Source organism: Macrotis lagotis, chromosome 1 (assembly GCF_037893015.1).
Source record: "Macrotis lagotis isolate mMagLag1 chromosome 1, bilby.v1.9.chrom.fasta, whole genome shotgun sequence".
In the NCBI taxonomy this organism is placed as follows: domain Eukaryota; kingdom Metazoa; phylum Chordata; class Mammalia; order Peramelemorphia; family Peramelidae; genus Macrotis; species Macrotis lagotis.
In genome coordinates this window covers 590,035,486-590,054,300 of record NC_133658.1, presented here as the reverse complement: position 1 = coordinate 590,054,300, position 18,815 = coordinate 590,035,486, and the positions used below count along the sequence as shown (strand labels likewise).

General features: G+C 38.3%; 1 protein-coding gene across 2 annotated transcripts in view; it reads right to left on the bottom strand.

Moving 5' to 3' along the window:
- The window catches only part of MRAS (muscle RAS oncogene homolog), a 114,426-nt gene extending 104,880 nt beyond the window's left edge, over positions 1-9,546 (bottom strand). The window contains exons 1-2 of one of the 2 annotated variants that reach the window (XM_074214864.1): positions 9,378-9,546; positions 8,369-8,491 (exon numbers count right to left, since the gene is read on the bottom strand). The gene's annotated coding sequence lies outside the window, so the exon portion shown is untranslated. Of the gene's footprint in view, positions 1-8,368; positions 8,492-9,078; positions 9,357-9,377 lie in introns of those variants that run through there. The other variant, XM_074214863.1, reaches the window with a different exon arrangement.
- Positions 9,547-18,815: the final 9,269 nt, after the last annotated feature.

Below are 18,815 nucleotides of genomic sequence, written 5' to 3'. Positions count from 1 at the left end.
TGAAAACAAAAAAAATCAAGGTGATATAAAAAAATCAAAAATATAAATTTAAAGAAAATATACAATTCTTATATAGCAATTGTTATACCTGATTTCAACTATAAAAGTCAATAACTAATGGAAAGCACAAAACTACAGGGAATGAAGTAGAATGTTAAGGGAACACTGTTTCATATTCTGTATCTTTCTCCTGCACTGAAGAAAGAAGAATAAGATAAGCAGGAAATGGGAGGAGACCCTGTGTCTTTTTCTTCTTTCTTACAAGTTCTTCCTATGATCGTGAAGAGAGCTAGAGAATAGGAAATTAGAAGTCAAGGCCAGCTTACTGGAAAGGAGCCCAGATGCATTCTGACAGGAACTAGTCTTGGAGAGGCAATGTTTGCCCCAAGAGGGAATGGACATACAATTCAAGTCAATAAGCATCTACCAAGTATGGACCTAAGCCCTGGTGATACAAAGAAAGATGGGGAAATCAGTCCTTGCCCACAAATTGCTCAGCTCATGATGAAATGTATACAAACTGCATACAAAGAAGGCATAAATTAGAGATAATCTTAGAGGAAAGGAACTAGTATTTTTTTTCTTTTTTTAGGTTTTTGCAAGGCAAATGGGGTTAAGTGGCTTGCCCAAGGCCACACAGCTAGGTAATTATTAAGTGTCTGAGACCAGATTTGAATCCAGGTACTCCTAACTCCAAGGCCAGTGCTTTATCCACTACGCCACCTAGCCTCCCCTAGGAACCAGTATTAATGGGTAATCACAAAAGGTATATTCCTAGAAGTTCAAATGACTCAGCATGACATTCAGACCTCTTCATATCACAGCCCTAAACTGTGACTCCAGGTTTCCATTATACCTTTTTTTTTTAAGGTTTTTGCAAGGCAAACAGGGTTAAGTGGCTTGCCCAAGGCCACACAGCTAGGTAATTATTAAGTGTCTGAGACCAGATTTGAACCCAGGTACTCCTGACTCCAGGGCTGGTGCTTTATCCACTATGTCACCTAGCCGCCACCCCCCCATTATACCTTTTAACATATTATTTTATATACTCTAATCCAATAATCATTTTTAGGTGCCTGCAGTATGAAAGATCCTGTGCTAATTTTTCTAGGGATACAAAGACAAGACAAAAGACAGATCCTGCCTCAAGGAAAACTGAACTACTCACTTTTCCAAACATGACTTCTTTCTTACCTTCACTTATTTGCTGGTTTTTTCCCCTCAGCTGAGAATACCTTCAAATTCATTTCCACAGGTGGAAATGTTTTTGGGGGGGGGGTTCCTATCAGTCATGTCTGACTCTTAGTGACCCCATTTGGGGTTTTCTTGGCAAAGATACTGGAGTGATTTGCCATTTCTTTCTCCAGCTGATTTTACAGATAAGGAAACTAAGGCAAAGAGGGTTAAGTGACTTGCCTAGGGTCGTGCAGCTAGTAATTGTCTGAGATCACATTTGAACTCAGGTCTTCCTGGCTCCAGGTCTTGAACGCTATCCATTGTGACACTTTACTGCCTATCTTCAAAAGTACAGATCAAATAAATGAAGCCTGATCCTTCACTTAAAAATAAATAAATAGTAGTGATCTCTCCAGTCTATGAATTTTCATAGCATTTGATTTGTACCTTTTGATATCTGTCAATTTCTTTCTGCCTTGTATTCTAATAATTTTATATTTGTCATCTCCATTAACTGTTTTCATTGCATCTATATAGGGTCTTAGCAGAGCAGTCATTTATGTTTTAAATTTAAGAGTCATTTTAATCAAAATCTATATGAGTAAGAATGAACTGACAAGAGAAAGGAGAAGCATTAGTAAGAAGGGTATCAAATTATACTTAGACCAGGGAATTTTTGTTTACTTTTGTTTGTACTTTTGTATCATAGACATATAAATTTTGATGAAACTCATGGGCCCACTCTCAGAATGTTTCTAAATACTATCATCAAATTCACTTAGAGGTTACTGAAAATAAAGGTGTAATTTTTTTTCCCATCTAAATTCATTATTAACTCCCTGAATTCTATTTCATGGACTCTAGATTAAGAACCTCTGCTGGGGTGGCTAGGTGGCGCACTGGCCCAGGAGTCAGGAGTACCTGGGTTCAAATCCCATCTCAGACACTTAATTACTTAGCTGTGTGGCCTTGGGCAAGCCACTTAACTCCATTTGCCTTGCAAAATCCTAAACAAAACAAAACAAAGAACCTCTGCTCTTAGGGCATGTTTATTTTAGAAGTTTCTCTTTCGATAAATTGGTCTAATTATTCTGAAAAGAAATCTAAAACTATTCTAAGAAAATGAGGAAAATGTCCAAACCTTTTGATCTAGAGATCTACTGATAGACAATGATCAATAATCAATGATCAAAAGAGTCTTTCCAAATATACTAAAATTTTTATGGTAGTAGTAAAAACTAAAAAAAAAAAGTATAAAATTAACTTAATGAATCCTAAATTATAAACCTCCTTACTTTCTCTACACCACTTAGAAGTGACAAAGCCAGTATCTGAACCAAGGTCAAATTCAAATGCTCTAATCTCAAATTCTTTCATCCATACCAAACTGCTGTTAGATTCCCAAAGAATGAAGATGCCTATAAGTAGCTTAATAGCACCATTTCAACAATCATTTGAGGCTATCTCTATGAACTAGGAATGACAGGGGAATCTGCCAGATTAACCATCCGTAATGGGAAAATCTGTCAGATGAAGCCACAAAGGCTGATCTAATGAGAATGTCACTGAGATTCTGCTTGCCAACAAATATACCTAACCACTGAAGTGATGTTGCTTTCTAACCATTCAGAAAATTTGTTTCTGAATGACTAGAAAATGTTATTTTCTGATCAGCTAGAAATCAAATCAAGGCATGAATCTCAAATAAAATAGCAGTAGCAGCAGCATCAAGAACAGCAGTTAACTAAAGCAAGGGGAAAGGGAAGGGTGTGCAAACCACTTTAGAAATGTGATCCTGTTTCATCCTCACAACAATCCTAAAAGGTAGACGTTTTGCTATTATAAAATAAGTAAGCTATACCAAACATCCCTCTATGGTATGGATTGACAGTCTACATCTCTTAGTACAAATAACTTCACCTTCAACAAAGATTATTTTATATGAAAACATCAATGATAACTCAATACTTTGATATGCATTCCACAATTTAGGATGAAAGTCTTCCTGCAAAGCATAGAGTCCTTGTCAATGTATGATAACCAATCTTCAACTCTATGGAAGAGGCTAACATTGCTCTCAGAACAGAGCCTTTTTTATTTGAAAATTTCTAAGCATTTAACAATTCAATAATGACAGAGGTTTTCCCCCCTCCCCACTTCTCATGCATGCATCTAAACATACTGAAGAAAATCACTAAAGAAATATCATAAGATTTCAAAGATCCATTATCACCATTATCTTCAACGAGAAACAACTGTCGCTTCTTTCCAATCTCCATTACTGGCCAAATGCTGGTTGAAATCCTCCAGTATTGAACTGTATTCGAAATCAGGCACTTCAGAAGTACAAATGTTTCTTTAGTCCTGGAGTTTTCAGTCTTCTTTTAAATCTCTGAACCCTTTGACAGCCTAGTGAAACCTATGAATCCCTTTTCAGAATAATGTTTTTGAATAATTGGGAGAAATGCTGAATTTCAGTAAAAAATTCATGAAAATAAAGATGGTAAACTTCTGTGTTTTGTTTTTTTTTTTAGGTTTTCTCAAGGCAAATGGGGTTAAGTGGCTTGCCCAAGCCCACACAGCTAGGTAATTATTAAGTAAGTGTCTGAGACCGGATTTGAACCCAGGTACTCCTGACTCCAAGGCCAGTGCTTTATCCACTCCGCCACCTAGCTGCCGCGATGGTAAACTTCTTATCAAAGTGGACTGTAGATTAAGACTATCTTTGAAACCCTTTGTGGTCACTGGAACCTAGATTAAGAACCCCTGCTTTATACTATAATACAGTAGACATACATTGCACATCAAACACAACACATGTATAGAGAATGGGATTAAGATTTCTAGTTAGATTGTGTATAATAAATTTCAAATAATCATCTGATTATTTGAACAAAATGAACTATCAGCTTAGGCTGTCCTCAAGAAATTGGCTAACTTTCTAAAACTATTGCAGAATACAATTAGTTTCTGACTAAATACTGTCATTCCTCCTCATCAGTAGAGCAAAACACAGCTGAGCGGTAGAGCAAGTCTTATTCTACCTTTCTTGTGCACGTACTGAAGCATGTAAGAGAGAAGATAGGACCAGGAAGTTAGAGTCAGAATGTATTTTTGGACATTGGAGAACTCATAATAAGCTTTAAACATTCAATTCAATGTGCACTGATGATTTAATTCAAAGGGTGTTTATTAAATATCTACTATATTAAGATAACAGAGATAGGTGAAAAAGAACTGTTTCAGCCCTTAAGGGGCTCACTGGCTCATCCAAACTCACAAAGATAGGCATATAAGATGTCTCAGATGGATAATTGTGTTTTTGAAACTCATAAGGACTCTCATGAAACATCTTGATGAATAAGCAAAACATAACACACTATCAATACACCTTATACATGAGTTTCCAAGTTCTTGGGTGCCTTGTATCTCCACTGTAGCAGTTATTTTACTTAGTGTAATCTTAGTTAAAATTACACAACTGTATTTAGTTCTTCTTTATGGAAATTTCCATTCCATCACTATTCTCCTTTACAAGTTTCATGAGTACTTTCTCCTTTAAAAAAAAGTGCTTTATGATAACATTGGCAGTTTTGAAGCTACTCTACCCCATTTTGGTTCTGGTACCCTTAACCATATGAGATCCTGTCTCAATCAATCAATCAATCAAAAGATCTTCAATTAAGTGTGGAAAAGGCATGTGACTAGAAAGATGTTGAACAAGATTCATGACTTTTTTGGATAGGCCAGGGAAATTTGCCCTACACCAGGGTTAGCCTATAAATTAACAAAGTAAGATGAGAAGGAAGGTAATCCCAAAATTTGAAGTGCATGTGGAGTTTTAACTGAAATCCCTGAGTAGGGGGCTTCTTGCCTTCACCTGGAGAATGAGAAAGTACTTTCTTTTACTAGAGAAAGACTATTTCCCATGATGAACTAAATAACATTCTAGACTGACTGATGACAGTATTTGCATCATCTGAAGCCAGAGACAGCCTCCATTCATAACCACAAACACCCTATCAATGGGACTAAATCATGCCTAAGGGACAGTTTCTGAGTCTTTCTGAGACACTCAAGAAGAGGAGAAAAGAGTCTAGGGCAGAAAAGAGTTGAACACTGGTCTTATGTGCTTTCCAAGACTGAGGCCTCATTCCCTTAGACTCTGTGTGTATTTATGGAAGAGTAACGGGAGAGTATCACCAGTTTTCATATTGTACACCTCAATAAATAACCTTTTCTAAAAGCTACCTAAAGCCCAGCTGATTAAATTAATTCTGCACTAATAATCTTGAAAGGAAGAACACCAGTGGGACCTTAAGCCAATGACCTCTGAGGACCCTTCTGAATCCTCAGGGCTACTCCTAGAATCCCAAGAGGGTAATGGAGCCAATCTAACCCTGGAAATCCAGACTATGTCAGTGGGAATTAGAAGGATCCTCAAAGCTTATATAGACTATAAATTGAAGGAATAAATATGGAACACTGGGCAATGCCACATTGCAAAAATAAGGCCAGGCAGAGCACACCTGAAGGCTCTTTAGTGAGCCATCAGCTTTAGCTCCTATAACATAACAAGGGTGGAAAAGAAGACTGGACTGGCAGAGAGAGGACCAGTGGGCATGACCCAAGGAATATCCATCTCAGAGATGATGAATCTTTCTAAATCTTTCAAAACTCTTGTTTGGACCTATAGAAGGCTATAACTGATGTTGTTATTAGATGCTGTCAATCAATATATGATCTTTAAATAAACCCAAAGCTAAAAAATTCATCTGGCTCCTAAATTGTGGGAAGTAGGGTGAGGGGAGAAAGGAAAGGAATGTGTGGCTTTTAAAGCCAAAGCAAATATGTTGAGGCCCAGGGTAAGATTATCACTAGAACTATAGAGCTGAAAATATGAGTGAATTTGCTTCTCTGAGCAACACATTTATAATGACTCACTAATTACATGCTGTCATAGAAAGAGCACTGATTTTGTATTCAGAGGTCCTGGGTTTTAATCTATCTCTATAATGTATAAAGTGCTTATGATTTTGGGAAAGTCACTTAGCCTTTGTGGATCCCAGTTTCCTCATTTGTAAAATGAGATTTGATTAGAGGATCACTAAGGTCCCTTACAGCTCTGAGTCTATGATAAACTTTTTGGAAGATGAGAGCTAATAGTTTACCTAATCAAAATTGTGCTACCTGGCCCTTCCTTCTGCTCTGAACTGAACATGAACATGAATCTCTTTTTATGGGTTGTCTCTAAATACTCAGAATGTGAGCTCCTTGAGAGGAAGGAGCTGCCATGATTTTCTATGTGCATCCCTAATACAGCACATTATAAGGGTTTAATAAGTACTTTTATTTCACTGTAGGACCAAGCACAACTTGAAAGTTCTTATAAGAGGGGCGGTTAGGTGGCACAGTGGATAGAGCACCGGCCCTGGAGTCAGGAGTACCTGGGTTCAAATCGGGTCTCAGACACTTAATAAATTACCTAGCTGTGTGGCCTTGGGCAAGCCACTTAACTCCATTTACCTTGTAAAAAACCTAAAAAAAAAAGTTCTTATAACCTAAGGAAGTGCAGAAATGCTCTCTACCTTCTGAACCTTCCACAGAAAATCTGACTTCTTGGATAGTTTCACTATTGCCACCTCCAAACCATAATGAACATCCAGTGACTAGAGCTCACCAACAAGAAAGCCCTGGACAATATCCAATCCATTCGTCCTGAAACCACACTCATCATAACATACCCACGCAGGGCTGGGCTTATTAAAAAAAAACAGCTCAGATGTCTAAACAACTTGTGTACAGTAAGCTGAAGTGGGCTAACCATAGACAGAGATCTCCCTCCTTGTTAGTCCTCTCCTTCCTGGAGTTGGCTGGGAGGTACCCATGAGAAATGAAATTACTCTGAATTAAGTCCCTTTTTTTGCCTCCTGGGGGATGTAATAATGATAATAACTGACTTCTCTAGAGTATTTTAAAGTTCTGAAAGTACTTTTCATTCATTAGTTCATGGGTCATTTACAGACATTATTCCAGGTATTATTCCTATTCTATATATGAGGAAACCAAGGCTTCATATAGTTACCAAGGATTAGCTGTACCATTTTGAACTTAGCTCTGCCTGACTCCCAGTCCAGCTATATTGCAAATAGCAAAAGACACCTAAGAAAGGAAAAGCAGTGGTATGATGGGAAGAGCAGCTTGCTTGGTTTCAAAAGACCTGAGTTGAAGTCACCGCTCTTCCTCTTACAGGATCTTGAGCAAGTCACTAAATTTCTTTGATAAAATGAGGGGGCAGGGGTCATCATGCTGATACTGCTTACCTTACAGTCATAACAAAGATCACATACAAGAAAGTGTAAAACCGTGAAGGGATTTTAGGAATCAGTTCAGTTCCATCACTTTACAGATAAGAAAGCTGAGGCCTAGAATGGTTAAGTAACTTGGGCTAGGAAAAAACCCCCAAGCCTCCTGACTCATACTGCTGTAGAGAAATAAGCTTTTAGAATTGTTATTGTGAATCTAAAAAGAGACTTCCCAGGCAATCTATGCAGGAGGGGCCATTGATCCTAATTTGACCTTTTCAGCCGGACATCATGTCTACTCTGAAGTCACATCTTCAAAAATAAAGGACTCGATGAAATCATTACCAGAGTCCCAGAACTTTGTGTTACAAAATAGCATAAACAATTGTCTAATCAAAAAGAAATTAAACATGTTAGGTCACTGTTCAAGTGAAAAGCATATATCACAATGAAAAGTGATAGGAAAAAGCCAGGTTCAGGCTATATATTCAGATAGAGCATATAGAAAATACTTTAAGAAAAAGAAGTCTCGAGATTTCACTAGCTATGGTTTCTTAGCCAGGGAAAGTACTGTGAACCCACAGATGGTTTACCATTTAGAAACTCAAACAATTAATCTTCAGCAATGGAACTTGAAATGTTCCATTCACTCTAAGAGCAGCTCCTTTGCGCCCTTTGACACATTGTTGGTTGTTCATGTATTTGTTTGTTTTTTAAAGCAACCTTCCTGGTAGAAAGTTATTTCCAATGACTTCATGGAAAACCCCTCCAAACCCCAATGCTTCGGCTTTGTCAGCAAATGCCTGTGAATTCTAGAGGATGAAAACCCGTTGATGCTGGGGAGAAAAAGAGAAAGGAAGGGAAAAGTCTATATGACAGGGTCTCACCTCTGTTTCTCAAACAGTGAATACCACCTAGGCCTTGGGACTGACAAGGAAACCAGCTCCGAGAATCCAACGAGTTGATCCAAAAGCCAACCACATACTTCTCTGGCTTGAAAATGAGCGGTGCTATGGGGTTAAAAAAAACATTGCTTTGATTAATTACTCTCAGGGATGACTAATTACGGCGATTATTTTATCATTATTTTCACTTTCAAAGTGGGAAGAGAACAAAAAACAGAGCACTTTGCCATCTCATCTAGCCAGGCCATTAGAAGAGCTTCAAGGTTCAGCACTCCTCCCAGCTTATCCCCCTCCCCAGAGCTTGGGCAAAGGACCACCCAGGGCTGGAAGCCAGGGAGGACCTTTTCCAACTTCGAGCTTCTCAGCGAAGCATCTTTCCGGGCCGGGGGAAGGACGGGGTTCATCTCTCTTGCCCCCTCCCCAGGCAGGCATCACCACAAGCGCTAGTAATCGTGCACAAGCCCGTGGCCAGATGTACACAGGAGGCCACTGGTGAAGACGCGTGACCACAGTCGCGAGGGAGAGGGAAAGCGGTGCCCATCCTGCCCTTGAACAATGCACGAGCTCTCATCACCGGGGATGCCGCGGCTGGCTCCAACGCAGCCCTGGCAGCCACGGAAGGGCAAACCCGAAGGATCCTTCTCCGCCTCTGGCCATTTTTCTGCCCCCTCCCCCTTTCACGGGCTACTCACCCCCAAGCCACGCCAGCCGGCTGTCGCACAGTCCTTCCTGGGTGAAGTCACTGCCCGACGCTGGCTCTGGGAAAATCAGTCGGCCTCCCGCGAGAAAGCCATGGCCCCTCTCCCAAAGTCGGCGGCAAAGCCTCTCGGCCAGGAGTCCTCAGCCACAGACACAGACACACACACACACACACACACACGCACGCAAGCCCGGGCTTCCCGAGGTAGTGGTGGAGAGCCAGGCCACCCCGGCCCCTCCGCCGACTGTCCCCACCCCCGAAGTCCAGCTCCTCCTTAAAGCGACAACGCACCCTCTCTGCAAAGAGCTTTCCACGCCAAACATTCTTTATATTGCAACAGCGGCAGCTAAAAATAGCCCCGCATGGAAATGCCGGGGGGAGCTCAGCATCGCCCCTCCGCTGCCGCGGCGCCCCGCAGCCCACTGCTCAGCGGGGACACGCGCGCCGAGAGCAGGGATGCGGGGAGCGAGCCCTCGGGGCCGGCCGGGAGGCCGGGGGCAGGACGCTGACCCACGCCGGGTCTCGCTCTCCCAGCTCCCGCCCCCCTGCTTTTCTTCTCACAAATAGCCCAATCCGGTCACTGGAGCTCCAGCGAGTCGGCTTTAAGGTGGACTCAGAGTGGGAGACTTGTCGGGAGGACCTTAAGGGAAAGCTTGAGTTTGAACCTTTCCTTCTCTCCTTGCCCCCAACCCCCTGGCGCTACAAGGAGAGAGGGAGCCGGCCAAGAACTGGAGGCAAAGACATCTTCCCAATCAAAGACAAATATTAACAAATTAACATAATCCAATAAGGATACAATGTCAGTGCGTTAAATTTAAGTTGCTTGTCCTCGGGATTATTTTTTTTGGTACTTTCCCCAAGTTTAGTTTTTGCACTTATTATTCACATATACTATAAACAATGGCATCTTGCATAGCTGATCAGTGGTTTCAGCCATGTCTGATAATCCATGACCCCATTTGAGGTTTCCTTGGCAAAGTGTTTTGCCATTTCCTTTTTCAGGTCACTTAATAGATGAGGAAACTGAGGCAAATAGGATTAACATGCTTTGTCGAGGGTCACACAGTTAATAAGTGCATGAGGTCAGATTTGAACTCAGATGCACTAGTCTTCTTGACTCCAGTGTTTGGCATTTTATCCTCTTCACCACCTAGCTGCACAGAGCTGGACTTAAGAATACTTATTTAATTGAATCAATACTGAAAACATAACAAAAACATTATTTCAAATTGTAACTCCACATTTTGCCTTCTTGCCCCTGTGGCTTTTTACTTCTAGAAAATAGGTATTATGTGCTGTATGACTTCATTGTTGGATTCCTTAAGACACCAGAAACTTGGAGAAGTTTTGTATAACATTTTAATAAAAGTCTCTACTTCAATCTTATTTCTTTTAAGGTTGGACCCTGATCCTTATATTTCTTTAGCATTATTCTTTTCAAGAACTAGCCAAAAGCACATTTGAAAATATAACCCAGCTGGCATCCTGGGATCTTACTGTTGATGGTGATGTCCTTTTTTTCTTTTATTCATTCAGCAATCTAAATCCCCTACCTACCAGATTAGTCATGTTCACTTTTCCTATCTATTTTCACCTGTTAGTACCTTTATCTACCTAGTTATACACACTCTCACTGCTGTACTTTATTCAAGGTTCCACAAACATTTATAAAGTTACTGAAGGTTCTAGGTCTTGATGTCAAATAAACATTTTTTCCCTTCAAGGAAGTAGAAAAATGGGGGGCAGCACAAATACAGCATAAACATAAATTAGTATCACACATGGTCCACTGTGATAGAGTAAAGAATAGAGCCCTCCCCCACCCCGACAGAAGTACTCTAAGAAGTTCCAAAGAAGGTTCCACAGTAAAGGTGATACCTGAGCCTTTTAAGGAAAGAAGGATTATGAAAAGGGAAGATAGAAAGGAAGTGTCTTCCAGCAACAGAGGATAGAATACAGGAATGCACCTAGGTAAGGAATAGCATTTCAAATTTGGGGAGCAGACAATAGTCAAATGTGTCTAGAATTTAGAGCATGTAAAGAGGCATAATATCAACTAGAGATGAAGAAGTCAAGTTTGTGGAAGGCTTCAAAGAACAGACACTGATCTCTTTGCTCCTGACACTATCTCTGACTGTCCCCCTTATCTGAATGCTCTTCCCATCAGCATTAACTACTGACTTCTCTGGCTTCCTTTATGTCCCAACTCAAACCCTTTTTTTTAGCATGAATTATTTTCTAGTCCCTCAATTCTAGTCTTCATCTGTTAATTATTTCATATTTATAGAGTTGCTTTGTATATATTTTGTTTGCATGTTGTTTCCCCATTAGACTGAAAACTTGAGTGCAGGGGCTGTCCTTTTTCTCTTTTCTCTTTCTGCACATGGGCAGCATATAGCAGTCATTTTATAAAAGTTCAGTGATTGATTGTCAGGTTGGTGAGGTTTTCTGTTTTTAAATCCTTGAATCTATAGGACTCACTAAAGGTTTTTGAGCAAATGAAAAATCCAGTGCCTTAGTAAATGTATTTTGGTAACTAAGTAAAGGATGAATTAGAAGCAATGTTTCTATCTATGCAACTTCTGAATGTGTCCGCTTTTCACGTAATTCTACAGAGTAAGCTTAGTGAGGAGGAATGAGGTTCTCAGAAATTACATTCTGAAGACACAGAGAAATAATGTTTTATGAGGAAGAAATGGAGTTGTCTAAAGAGACCAATGAAAATGATCAGGGAATTTACTAATCAACTTAGACTATTAAAAGACATGTAGAAAATGAAGCAAAGCCAGAGAACAGAGAATAAGTTAAAAAAAAAACTGTGGAATAGTCCTGTAAAAATAGTGCCAGAGTGCTAAAGCTCAGAATGAGCTGACGCTGGCAAGGGAAGTTAAGGATAACAAGAAAGTGGAGGTGGTAGAGTGGATGGGAGTGGAAAGTTATATTAGGGAAAGGAGTAGGAACAAAGAAAGGTCTAGAACTGTCACTTGTGGGGTGGGGTGGATAATATGACTAACTGATGAGAAAAAGGACAGAACTGCTCAATTCCTAGTTTGCTTCTGTTTGGTTTACCAAGAAAAATGATTATTGGAATGGAAAGGACATCACAAAAATAGCCAGAGAGAAGGTCATATTCAAGATAAGTTAGCAGATAGAAAGAAAGGGTCTGCCTGTTGATGATTTCAAGTCATCTGGCCCACCTGAATGACATTTTCAGGTGAGGAAAGGGATGGTAGATAAAATTGTTAAACCAAGGGGCGGCTAGGTGGCATAGTGGATAGAGTACCAGCCCTGGAGTCAGGAGTACCTGAGTTCAAATCCAGCCTTGTACACTTAATAATTACCTAGCTGTGTGGCCTTGGGCAAGCCATTTAACCCCATTGCCTTGCAAAAAAACCTAAAAGAAATTAAAATTGTTGAACCAAGTTGGTGACTGAAAGATGGGAGAGGGGCTACAGATTGTGATCATTCAGTTGCTTTAGTCATGATGGATTCTTCATGATCCCACTTGGGGTTATCTTGGCAGAGATAGTAGAGTGGTTTGTTGTTCCTTCTCCATTTCATTTTACAAATAAGGAAACTGAGGCAAAAAGGGTTAAGTGTTCTGCACAGGGTCACACAGCTAGTAAGTGTTTGAGGACAGATTTAAACTCATGAAGATGTTCAGAAGACCTGCTTCCAGGTCTGACACTCTATGTACTTCACCATGCATGATAAATATTGTCTCGATTTTCCAAAAAATTGAAAGAATTATAGATCAATGACACTTTAATTCCTGGCAAAATTTTGGAGCATTTTGTTAAGAATAAGGCTATTCTTGCTCTCTTTCCTCTGAGACTACCTTTGTTTACACTATATCTATCTATCTCTATCTCTGTCTCTATCTCTATCCTTTATACAGGGGAGATAAAATTGCCCAATGCTTGGCAAATAGGACAAACTTAATAAATGTTTGTTAACTGAATGAATGACTTGTTAATTAACATCTAGAAGGGAAAAGAAGATACATAAATTACTCACATGGCTTCCAGATCAGGTCAGGCCAGGCTAAACTTTTTTTTCTTTTTTTGACAATGTTATTATACATACTGTTGCTGGAGACCGTTATCCTTAATTTATCAAAGTTTTTGATAAAATATCTGGTGTTATTCTTATGTGAAGAATGGAGAGGTATGAGATAGATGATAATACAGTTATAGAGATTTGGAATTTATTGAATGCTTGGACCCAGAGAATTTGTTATCAACTTGAAAGGCTGTCACCAAGAGAATGCCTCAGGGATCTATATTTGTCTAGGCTGTTTAACAGTTTTATCAATGACATGGATAAACCATGGATAAAGGTATGATGAAACAAAGCCAAGAGGGATAGATAGATAGATATGGATGATAGAATTATGAATCAAAATAACCTTGGCTTGCTAGGACACTAGATTGAATCCTATAAAATAAAATTTAATAGGTGCAAATGTAGAATTTTATTCAATTTTTAAAAATAACTTTTTATGAAACTGAAAAATTCTGTACATAAGGAATAAATTCACCTAAGATAAAAAGGGAAATAGTTAAATTGGAGAAAAAAAAATCTTCATATCAAATTTCCCTGTTGGGAGTTTGGTATCTAAGATGCATGAACAATTTATGACCAATAAAAATTTTATTTTTAAGAGTATTTTATTTTTCCCATTACATGTCAAGAAAATTTTTAATATTCATTTTTGCAAGATTTTGAGTTTCAAATTTTGCTCTCCCTCCCTCTATACCTTCCCTCTTCTAAAATGATAAACAATTTGAAATAGGTTATATATGTTCAATTATCTAATATATATTTCCATTTAAATCACAGCTGTGAAAGAAGAAACAGATCTAAAGAAGAAAATACAAAAAATAAAGTAATTGAAAAAGTATACTTTGATCTTCATTCAGAGTCTATCAGTTCTTTATCTGCATGTGGTTGTACTCATCTCGGATAATTCCACTGCTGAGAAAAACTAAATCATTTATGGATGATTATACACAATGCTGCTGATACTTTATACAATGTTTTTCTAGTTTTGCTCATTGCACTTTGCATCAGTTCATGCAAATCTTTCCAGACTTTTGTGAAATCTGCCTGCTCATTATTTTTTTACTGTACAGTAGTATTTCATTACTATTCCTATACCACAACTTGTTCAGCCAATTACCAACTGCTGCACAACCCCTCAACTTCTAATATTTTGTCACCACAAAATGGGTTACTATAAATACTTTTGCACATGTAGTCACTTTTTCCTTTTTTTATGATCTTTTTGAGATAGTTTGGATGACCTTTGGGCATAGTTCCAAGTTGCTCTTCAGAATGTTTGGATCAATTCACAACTCCATCAACAATGCATCAGTGTCCCAGTTTTCTCACTTCCTCTTCAACATTTATCATTTTTCCTTTTTTTGTCCAATTTTGAAGGGTTGAACACATACACCTTCTTAGTCAAAATTGGAGGTAAGGTTCAGCTCTGCCTCCCCCTCACTGCATGTCCCTGTATAACTACTTGTTTGTTATATTGTAGAGGGTATCCTTTTGCCAATATGAGTTGAGCTAGGTGACTTTTTCAGCTGAAATTTTGGGATTCTGCAGGCCACTGATGTCTGGAGGCTCATATTCCCAAAGCTCTAAAAGGCAAACCTTATATCACTTCCCTCATATTCTTTCAATTGTACCCAATAGTATTTCCCAAGCTTTAGGAGTACTTAGTGTTGTCATACCCTCAGAAACTTCTTGAATTGATGAAACTTTGTCAGTTTATGGAGAGTTTCAAAAGTCTGCTGGTCACCCTGATGGTAGAAGATTTTCCTTGATGGTAGAAAAAAAGAAGTCTTCCATGTATCAAGTTGGACAGAGTATACAAGTCCTCTTAGGCCATATAGATTACCCCAAAGAAGATTGGATGAAATGGAGCACCTGCCCTTCCTCTTGAGAATAAACCTGAGATTTATTATCCCTTTGTCCCCTCAATATCAGTGGAGGAGAAACTTGTCTATTACTCCTGAGCTCTAAAAACTCCTGCTCATTACTCATTATGTATATATATATTAAAGTAAATGTAAAACTGGTGTTAACATATGCAATCAATGAAATCTGGTCCAATTGGGTTCTGGGTTGTTGGGGGGTTTTTAATCTCCCTTAAAAAAACACATAAACATTCTATGGAATCCCTTCAATCTCCCATAGCAGTCCCTTTTGTTTCATCAAAACCACATAAAACTATTCCAAGTATCACTTCAAAGTCTCTCAGAAAAATGCCTCTTCTCCTGAACTATAGCTTCTTCTAACCCCAAGACCAGCTATAGACATTTATCATCACCTGCCAGCTTTTGTGATTGACTGTCTTTGGATTTATTCTCACTTAGATGAGAGGAGATTATAAAGGCAACTGAGATTCAGTTAATTAGAATAAAGAGTATTATGTAGTCGCTCCTCTTTTCAGACCTACTTTTAGTCTCTTGCCCATTTGCTTTGTGGGTCTGGATGCCAGTTCCACTATCTGGACTTTCCTTTTTGGTTTTGAAGGGACCCAAAAAGCTCCACATTTCAATAAGTGCTCCTTTACTTCCTCAAGTACTTTATCTCTCCTGATTGCTGACTCTTTTCATGTACTATGGATATGCCATCTTATCCCTCTGGTATGTTAGTACTTTTGCTTTTCATTACTTAATTGAATTCTTACCCAGTACTTACCCAATCCTTTTGGTTTATGTAGTTCATGTTTTTTCATTTGTGGTGAGCCTTCCAACCTCCTCAACTTGCTACTGCCCCAATTTAGTTCTGTGTACTAAAGTTCCTACTGGATCCAGAGTGGAAGACATTAGGGACCTAGATACTAGGGATTCATCATCCAGGATGAACTTTTGACCATAAGGCAGAGCTGAAATCTCTACATTCAACAGCTTTCTGAAACCATATCAACTCCTTGCTCCAAATCCAGTATTCTGGCTCTTCCATTACCTGAATGTGATGAAGGAAAATGAAAAAAATCAAATGAAGGGTCATCATGTTCCCTTCTAGATCTATGTGGAAATGTGCATTTCAAGGAGAAGACAGGTAAATCTTGTTCTAATTCTTTGTACTGTTTTTTATTTAGCTAGACTTCCCTCTCCCTGTAAGAGGAAAGACTGATGTGAGGGAAAAAACAAGAGTCCACATAACCTATATCTGACCGGAATGGGAGATAGCACAAGGGAAATATTTGGTGACAATATATCTAGCTTAATCTTCTCACACACTCATTGATAAGAGTTCATATTTAAAGAATAATCTTGCACAGCTGTCACAGTAGGTCTAAAGAACTTTATCTATTTCTGTGATTAAAGATACCAGTGACTGATTGGAGTTAATCCAGGAAAATCAAGGGGGTGTATTGTCTAAGATATTTGTGCCCATATGTTTAACCAAAGATCCCACTCTCAAACAGATTGAGGGAACACCACCATGTTAAAAATTTTTTTTGCCATTCTATTCTTCTCTATCTGTCCTAAGCTATGGGAAAGTCAGCTGTCCCCCAAAAACTGGGACCCATAAAATACTTACTATCTACATTTCCATTTATCCTCTCCTTCAGCAGACATACAGTCAAAAAAGACTGACCCCAGAACATATATAAAAGCTGACTCTAATTAATTAAAAGACTTTCAGGCTTTCTTGAGGATACCAGAACTGAACAGAAAATTTGACTTTCAAGTATGAATCAGAGGAAACATAATGTAAACATGAAAGACTAGTCATAAGGAATTTAATAAGGTTAAAGTGTTTCCTGACATATATAGGAAAATGATATTTGTAACTTCTAAGACTGTTGTTAGGCTAAAAGACTCATGAGGGAAAATGCCATCCATCTCTAGAGAAAAAAACTAGAGTCTGCAGGCCAAAATGTACTATTTCTTCACTTTTTTTACCAGTAATTTTTTTTGCAGGACTTTGAGTTTTACAAATTTTTTCTCTCCTTCCCTTCCCTCCCCCCAACAGAAAGCAATCTGATATACTCTTTACAATTGTAACCATGCTAAGCATAGATCAAAAGCGAACATGTTGTGAGAGAAGAATCAGATCCAAGTAGAAGAAAATATTAGAGATAACAAAATTACATAATATATAACTTTTAAAAATTAAAGATAATAAGCTTTGGTCTTAATTTAAACTCCAGAGTTACTTCTCTGGATATAGATGCTATTTTTTTCATCAGGTCTTTGAAAATGATCTTTGATCCAGCCTCAGACACTTAATGATTACCTAGCTGTGTGGCCTTGGGCAAGCCACTTAACCCCATTGCCTTGCCAAAAAAACCCTCAAAAAAAAAGAAAAAAGAAAATTATCTTTGATTATTGTACTGCTGAAATGAATGAGTCCATCATAGTTGATCCTCACCCCATATTGTTGTTAGTGTGTATAATGTTTCTCTGGTTCTGCTCATTTTACTTAGCATCAATTCATGCAACCTTTTCCAGACTTTTCTGAAATTCCATCCTTCATGATTTCTTATAGAACAATAGTGTTCTATCACATATAGATATCAATTTGCTCAACTGTTCCCCAATTGATGGGTATTCCTTCAATTTCCAATTCTTTGCCACTACAAACAGAACTGCTATCAATATTTTAGTACATGTGGGATTTTTATCCTTTTTCATGATCTCTTCAGAATACAAGCCAAGTAGTGTTTCTTACTGGATCAAAGGATATGCACAGTTTTATTGCCCTTTGGGCATAATTCCCAATTGTTCTTTAGAAGGGTTGGATCTATTTCCACTTTTCAAAATTATTTTTCTTTTCTTAGTTTCTTCCTCCTTTAGTTTTGATTTTTCTTTTACAACATGACCAATATGGAAATATGTTAAAGATGATTCTTCATATAAAACCTATGTCAGATTACTCATGGGGAAAGGGGAAAGGAAAGAGGGAGGTAGAAAAATGTGGAACTCAAAAGTTTACAAAAAGATGAATGCTGAAAACTCTTTGTAATTGGAAAAAATAAAGTAACTTAAATGTTAGGGTGGGCTAGAAAGAATATTCATAGAAACCTTGGATTTGAGTTGATTATGATGGGATATTCTGTAAAAAGGAGCAATTATTTTATGAAAAAAGGAATGAATAGAAGATCTTTTATAGTGGAGGGAGGATAAGTGGAAAGTAGGCATCAAGGGAAACAATTTCATTGGAACTGGGTTAAAGAAGGAATGATATATACATCTAATTGGATATAAAAGTCTTCTTAACTTACAGAGAATTAGGAGGATAAGGGGATAGGAAAAGAGAGGAACTCTTAAAGCATGTGCAGAATAGGGAGGTCAGGGATCAGAAGTAAAATAAGACTTTTGAGGAAGGATAAGGTGAAAACAGAGAAGGATAAACAGTGGTTGAAGACAGAATTGAAGCATTTTGAATATGGATAGTATGTTTCCATAATAGTAGTAGTAACATTTCCATAAAATGGAAATAGCAGAATTAATCAAAAACTAAAATATGTTGTTCACAGGAAATGCATTTTTAAAAAATCACATATTGAATAAAAATAAAGAGCTAGAGTAGAATCTCAAAGTTAGAGTAGATTCTAATTAAAAGATTTGCAGGGAGGGGTGGCTAGGTGGCAACAGTGGATAAAGCACTGGTCTTGGAGTCAGGAGTACCTAGGTTCAAATCCGGTCTCAAACACTTAATAATTACCTAGCTGTGTGGCCTTGGGCAAGCCACTTAACCCCA